Source organism: Gekko japonicus, unplaced genomic scaffold, assembly GCF_001447785.1.
Source record: "Gekko japonicus isolate JY-2015 unplaced genomic scaffold, Gekko_japonicus_V1.1 scaffold238, whole genome shotgun sequence".
NCBI classification, from domain to species: Eukaryota; Metazoa; Chordata; class Lepidosauria; order Squamata; family Gekkonidae; genus Gekko; species Gekko japonicus.
This window is the reverse complement of record NW_015161411.1, coordinates 519,774-525,773: the sequence shown is the minus strand read 5'-3', so window position 1 is coordinate 525,773 and position 6,000 is coordinate 519,774.

Here is a 6,000-nt window from a genome sequence, read left to right as displayed (position 1 = left end):
GGACCCTGGCCATATAGGCATATAGGCATCGCCTCCGCAGAAGAGACCTACAGAGATGTATGTGTCAATGGAAGGCCATGTGAGAGAGGGAGGGAGAGAGAGGACAAAGGGAAGAGGAGGGGTCAGAGGGCAGCTCCCAGTTTAAGACAAAGAGTGGCATCCCATTCAAGGAGATAACACCTATACGCACTTAGAGTGCTGTAGCATCCCCCAATGTCCAGGCATGCTGAGGCACGCACTCCAACAATAATACCATAGGGTTGCCAACCCTCCAAAGCAGGTGTTTACTCCGGGGGAACTGATCTCAGTCGTCTGGAGATCAGTTGTAATAGCAGGACTTCTCTAGTTGCCAGGTCTTAAAGCTTTTGTCGTATTATTTGCCTTATCATGGTTTTCATTCCTGGTCTAAATAATAAGAATTCTTTCTCAAGAAGGTCAATCGAACCCAGCTGTCACCTGTTGGGGAGGCTTAGTGTGGGCAGCAGACCAGGTGCAAGAATATCCTTGCCCCCCACCAGGATGGCGCCTGCTTTAGCTACTGAATCATTTGGCGGGAGAGGTGAGAGAGGGGTACAGCTGGATGCTGTGCCTGCCAGACGGCCCGGTTTCAGTCTCTGGCTTTTCCAGTTAACGACGACCTCAGCAGGGCAGAGGCGGGCCCCCTGCCCATGAAGTTTCCAGGAGACTTTTTGCCAGCCAGAGTAGACAGCACAGTTGCAGTGTGGGCACTGGGAGCCCTGCATAGGGTTGCCAGCTTCCAGGTGGTGGCTGGAGATCTGGGATTACGATGGAACGCCAGGCGGCAGAGATCAGTTCACTGGGAGGAAATGGCCATTTTGGAAGGTGGACTCTATGGCATTATACCCTATCAAGAAATGAGGAGATTGGATTTATACCCCGCCCTTCACTCCCCGAAGGAGTCTCAGAACGACTTACAATCTCCTTTCCCTTCCCCTCCCCACAGCAGACCCCCTGTGAGGTAGGTGGGGCTGAGAGAGCTCTTTTGGGAACTGCCCTTGAGAGAACAGCTCTGAGAGAACTTGTGACTGACCCAAGGTCACACCAGCGGCTGCATGAGGAGGAGTGGGGAATCAAACCCGGCTCCCCGCGCACTTAACCACTACACCAAAACTGGCTCTCGAAGCCCCACCCCTCTCCAAACCCCGCCCTCCTCCGGCTCCACCCCCAGAATCTCTAGATATTTCTAGACATTTCCCATCCTCGAGCTGGCAAAAGGCGGTAGGAAAGACTCTGGATGGGGCTATATATCTACTTAGGGCTCTCAGTCTTTGGGGTATTTTCTCAGGAAGCTGTTTCCCAAGAACTCCATAAAAAGAATAGAATCCTAGAGTTGGATGGGGCCATACAGGCCATCTAGCCCAACCCCCTGCTCAGTGCAAGATCAGCCTAGACCAGTGGTAGCGAACCTACGGCACGGGGGGCCAGAGGTGGCACTCAGAGCCCTCTCTGTGGGCACGCGTGCCATCGCCCCAACCAGGCCCAGACCGTCATTAAAGTGTCGAATTCTCTGCCGAATAATTTTAAGTAAATGAAAGCATTTGGGATTGCTTTCCTTACTTTGTCTGGATCATCTTAAGTTAATGTATGAGTTGTTTTTTCTAAAGCAAAACCTCAGTATTCAGGTTAGATTGCCGTGTTGGCACTTTGCGATAAATAAGTGGGTTTTGGGTCGCAGTTTGGGCACTCGGTCTCTAAAAGGTTCGCCATCACTGGCCTAGAGCGTCCCTGGCCAGCGTTCCTCTAGCCGCTGCTTGAAGACTGCCAGCGAGGGGGAGCTCACCACCTCCCTCAGCAGCCGATTCCACTGCTGAACCGGGTTTGATTTCCCCACGCCTCCACTTGCAGCTGCTGGATGACCTTGGGCAAGCCATAGTTCTGTCAGAGCTGTCTTTGCAAAAGAGCAGTTTCTGTCAGAGCTCTCTCAGCCCCACCTACCTCACCGGGTGTCTGTTGTGGGGACGGGAAGGGAAAGGAGTTTGTGTGCCACTCTGAGACTCCTTTGGGTAGTGAAGGGCGGGGTATAAATCCAATCTCTTCTTCTTCTTCTTCTTACTTGCAAACTCTGGGTTAGGAAATTTCTGGAGATTTGGGGGTGGAGCCAGGGGAGGGCAGAATTTGGGGATGGGCGGGGCCTCAGCAGGGGTGCGATGTCATCGAGTCGTCCACCCTTCACAGGAACCATTTCCTCCAGGGGAACTGATCGCTCTACTCAGTCGTAATTCTGGGAGATCGCCAGGCCCCACCTGGAGGTTGGCAACGTGTCCCCGTAAATCTTGCTGACCGTGGCGGCGTAACTCACTCCTGGGATTCACTGCCGCAATTCTGTTATCAGGCACTATCCCTGACTGTTTGAAAAAGCAGTCGATTGGTTATTGGAGGATGAGTCCATCGAAGGCTTGCCTCTTAAGTTGAGTCTCCATGTGCAGGGGCAGTGTACCTTTGAACATTGGCTGCCAGGGTGAAGAACGGAGGCAGGCCTTCAGGCCCGCCTGGTGGGCTTCCCAGGGGCATGTAGATGACCTCTGCCGGAATCTAGACACTCTACTTCACAGTCCTTCGGGCTGATCTGGTAGGTCTCCTCCTTCTCCTCCCCCCAAGGGATCTCTCAGGGCAACCGCCTGTTTCTTCCCCTCTGCGCCTTCTCACACCATGGGTGACTTCTCAGCCGTGTGCCTTTTGCAACACCTTCTCCAGCAAGTGTCTTTTGCAGCCGGCTCCCCCCCCCCCCGCTTTGTTTTCCTTTCCTTGCAGATCATTCATGAAAATGGAACCTGTTTGACACATGGAAATAATGGGGGTGGGGGTGGTGAAAGGAGACCTCAGTGGTCATCTGGTCCAACCCTCTGCAATTCTCGCGTTATCTGATTGGGTCGTCGGGTTGCCAAGTCCCCCCCCCCCGGCCACTGGCGGGGGAATGGGGGTATAGGGTTGCCAGATCCAGGCTGGGAAGCTCCTGGAGATTTGGGGGTGGACTATAAAAGCGTATACATACATATGATGAGTAAATAATTTACAACTGAAGACCAAACGCGTTTCGGCCCCTAAGGGCCTTCCTCAGTGGTCACTATTATAAAAATTACTTTGTCTAAGATCAGACTATAAAAGCTTATCCTCTATACATACATATGATGGGTAAATAATTTACGACTGAAGACCAAATGCGTTTCCAATTATAAGTATACAAGGTAATTTTATCTTTGATAGAATCATTTTTATTCAATAATAATTTCTTTTATACATTTGGACAGAATAATGACGTTTCTTCTCTCCCCCCCCCCCCTCTATTTTTCTTGGAATAATTTTAGGAAACAACATCTGGTTAAATTATATGTGTACTAAAACTCTGTAACAGGTCTTAGAATGTGTGTCTAGAATATATAGATAATAGTGACCACTGAGGAAGGCCCTTAGGCGCCGAAATGCGTTTGGTCTTCAGTTGTAAAGTATTTACCCATCATATGTATGTATAAGCTTTTATAGTCTGATCTTAGACAAAGTAATTTTTAATCAGGAGAGTTTTAACATGTGTACACCTTAATAAATATTTGTACTTTTATATATATATGGTTTTGGAGCTGTGGTGGCTCAAGCGGTTAAGACACTGAACTGCAGGCTGTGGAAGGTCGGTAGTTCAGCAGTTCGAGACCCGAGTGTGCCGCATGACAGAGTGAGCTCCCGTCTCTAGTTCCAGCTCCTGCCAACCTAGCAGTTCGAAAGCAAGAAATTGCAAGTAGATAAATAGGTACCACTTCGGTGGGAAGGGAACAGTGTTCCGTGCGCCTCGGTGTCTAGTCATGCCGGCCACATGACCACGGAAATGTCTTCGGACAGCGCTGGCTCTTCGGCTTTGAAACGGAGATGAGCACCGCAACCCTAGAGTCGGATTCGACTGGCTTTCAAGCAAAGGAACCTTTACCTTTACCTATATATGGTTTAGCTTAGCCGTTTTGGTTCATTGTCATATCTTGGGTTGAGTCCCCCCCCCCCTTTTCCCCAGGATTTGGGGGTGGAGCTTGAGGAGGACATAGATCTCAGTAGGGTACAATGCCATGGAGTCTGCCTTCCAGAGCATCCGTTTTCTCCAGGGGAACTGATCTCTGCGGTCTGGAGATGAGCTGTAATACCGGGGGATCCCCAGGTCCTACCTGGAGGGTGGCATCCCTAACGGGTCGCCAGATTTCCCCTCTGTCCTCCTTCTCGGGCTTCTAACAGCCAGCCCGCCGACCCTGCTTCGCTTCTGAGATCTGATGGGATCTAGCTAGCCCGGGCTACCCAGGTCACGGCAAAACAGTGGTGGAGAGTGCGGTCACGTTGCAGCTGAGCCATAAGTCTGCTCCAAGCAATGTTCAGAGAGATGGCTTTGCCATGGCCTGCTTCTGCATAGCAGCCCTGGGCTTCCTTGGTGGTCTCCCATCCAAATACGAACCAGAGCTAACTCTGCTTAGCTTCCAAGATGTGACGGGATCAGACTATGAGATCATGTGATGAGGTCCATCCAGAGGTCCATCAGTGGCTATTAGCCACAAGGTATAGATAGGGACTCTGGGGCAAGTGAGGCTCTGTATTCTTGGTGCTTGGGGGGGGGGTCAACAGTGGGAGGGCTTCTAGTGTCCTGGCCCCACTGATGGACCTCCTGATGGCACCTGGTATTTTTGGCCACTGTGTGACAGAGTGTTGGACTGGATGGGCCTTTGGCCTGATCCAACATCGGCGTCTATTATGTTCTTATGGACTAGCCTGGGCGACCCAAGTCAGGGCGTTCGGTCCCTTTAAGCAGAAGGTCTCTTTTCACATGGGTTATCTCCCCAGTGGTTAAGACGCTGAGCTGCAGACCGGAAGGTTCTGTAGTTCGGTAGTTTGAGACCCGAGTGCCGCGTGACAGAGTGAGTGCCCGTCTCTGGCCCCAGCTCCTGCCAACCTAGCAGTCGGAAAGCAAGCAATCGCAAGCAGATAAATAGGTACCGCTTCGGTGGGAAGGTGTTGGGTGTTACAAGTCAAAACACTTCAATATTTACAGGGTTAATGATGTTTGTTAAGTCACATGTTTGTTTGTAACCAATCTGTTTAGACAAGAGAATGCCCGCGAACTTTGGAGCTAACTTGCTAGTCTGATTGGAAACCAAGGTGTCAAGTATTTAGCATATTGGCTTCTCCTCCCGTTCTTTGTTCTGACTGAGAAGGAGACGCCATTCGGCTCTTCCCGTTTTACCTTTTAGCTGTAAGGATGTAGCCATATTAGCTCTTTGTTATTTTCATCTCCTGTGTACCTTTTTCCCATGTTAGGTTTATAGTAAACTTTTATATTTTGAAACACACCATGGACTCAGTCTCTTACTACTCTGCTGACTTACTTAAAAAGAATCCCAACAGAAGGTAACAGCGTTCTGTGCGCCTCGGTGTCTAGTCACGCCGGCCACATGACCACGGAGAAGTCTTCGGACAGCGCTGGCTCTTCGGCTTGGAAACGGAGATGAGCACCGCCCCCTAGAGTTGGATTTGACTCGCTTTCGAGCAAGGAAAACCTTCACGTTTACCTTCTCCCCAGTCGGCATGGACTGTCAATAGAAAGACAGCTGACTCCAAAGCGTTACTGATCAGAATGAGAAAAGAGTCCTTAAAGACTAACGAAATTTGTGGCAGGGGAGGCGCTTTCGTGACTCACCGGGGCTCACCAGATACTCATGAAAGCTCCTACCCTGCTATCAATCCTGTTAATCCTTAAGGTGCTACTGGACACTTGCTCTTTTCTACTGCTACGGACAGACTTACAGGGCTACCCACCTTGATACGAATTAAACGCTTTACTGAAAGGCACCATTGCATAACGCACTACAAGAGCAAATTGCAAACTGGATCAGATGCACGGTATGGGAATAGGCATGGGGGGGGGGAACATGATCTGGATTTGACTGTTTTGAATAAAAGGTGTTTTCACAGGGCTGCCGCTTAAGAATTAGTTCTGTGCTGTTACGGATGCCG